This window comes from Pinus tabuliformis, chromosome 7 (genome assembly GCF_031772625.1).
Source record: "Pinus tabuliformis cultivar Carrire ecotype Pingquan chromosome 7, CPIR1, whole genome shotgun sequence".
NCBI lineage: Eukaryota > Viridiplantae > Streptophyta > Pinopsida > Pinales > Pinaceae > Pinus > Pinus tabuliformis.
The window spans coordinates 237,068,259-237,069,859 of NC_142293.1; the positions used below are offsets into that span (position 1 = coordinate 237,068,259).

Genomic DNA, 1,601 nt, shown 5'->3' on the forward strand with positions numbered 1-1,601 from the left:
TTTGTTTTAAGTATTTCATTATCTTGCATCCCTTTGGCTCCTACTGCATAATTGGTTCATTGATTCATGCATTTAGTGAGAATTTTTATCGTTAAATTCCAAACGCCAAAAAAATGCCGAATTACAGCCTTCAAAGATATTCAGTGAGATTGAATCGTTTTAGCAGGGGAAGCATTTTAAGACTGTTAGAGTTAAAACCAAAACGTTTCGTTACAATCTGTTAGCTGGCGCAGGGGAAATGCCTAGAGTGATTAAAATACATTCCAACCCTTTCGTGGCAACCTGCAAGACAGAGTATGTAAGACGTGTCAATACCTCCAATGCGACAAGCACTTCCTCGCTCGGCCTACTGCTGTCCTCTATAAAGCACCGAGAAAGGAGGACGGACTCGGGCTGAACAAACCTGCCAATATCTATGGCAATTGCGAAGGTGATTTCAATGCTGAGGATACTGATGTTAGCGATGACGATGGATTCTGCGAACGGACCTTTACCTCCATGAACAATATTTAAAGAACCAGAGGACAACCAGCTTGTGTTTCCAGAGGAAGCATTGCGATGGAGATCTGGATATTTAAATGTGAAGGCATCGTCCGAAGCAAGATTGTTCTACGCATTTTATGAGGCAATAGAGCCCAACATGCCCATTGCAGAGACGCCCATAATTCTATGGCTGCAAGGGGGCCCGAGCTGCTCAAGCATGAATGGTAATTTCTACGAGTTAGGGCCCTGGAAAATCTCGTCAGACCTCAAACTCTATCAAAATGACTCACCATGGAACAGTAAATTCGGTGTTTTATTCATTGATAGTCCAGTGGGTTCAAGCTACAACATAGCAGAGAAGGACGAAGACATCCCTACCGACCATAACCAGGTTGCAGAGCATCTCTATACTGCTTTGGAGAAATTTTATAGCTTAGTTCCAGAGTTCAGTAACCGCCTTTTGTTTGTGGCGGGTGAGAGCTATGCAGGTAAGTATGTTCCTGCTTTGGGTCATTGTATTTTAATGAAATCTAAAAATAATTCTGTTCCAGATTGGCTATAAAATATACAATTCTATTGGCTTAACTTGACTTTATCATAACTTGAGCTTTCTTGTTGTAGCAAATCATTTGTTGTTTCTATGAAAACTCTTAAGCGTCATACACTTTTTACAAAATGTATTGCTGCTTATTTAGTTATGCTAGATGGAAAAATCAGAAACTTCTGGTAACGCTGGGACCTGAAACTTATAGCAACTGAAACTTAAAGCAAGTAGATGTTCTGTAGCATGTTGAAATTTTCAGAGGATGCAGTGCCCAGTTTTTTTTTGGTAGCTTTTCTTCTTCGCCTAAGAGAATTTCTTATTACCTACATTTGTGATTGGAAAGTGTTATTAATTATGTTATATGTGATTTTGTGATTAATTTAGTTTAAATAAAAGTCCAAAGTTTTGAAGATCAAAGGAACTGTGATAAATAGCATTATTTTCAGTTGAAGTCAGGAGAGCAGTAGGCTCTTGTGACCATATTCTAGACATTCAAAAGTAATTAATGATCTATAAAGTGGAAGGGTTGTCACTGGTTGATTCTCATATTTTTAATTAACCCTCCATTTTTAAG

The 1,601-nt window shown here is 38.6% G+C and overlaps 1 pseudogene; it reads left to right on the forward strand.

Moving 5' to 3' along the window:
* The first annotated feature begins 640 nt into the window (after positions 1 to 640).
* LOC149246732 (serine carboxypeptidase-like 50 pseudogene) lies at positions 641 to 1,249 on the forward strand (annotated as a pseudogene).
* Positions 1,250 to 1,601: the final 352 nt, after the last annotated feature.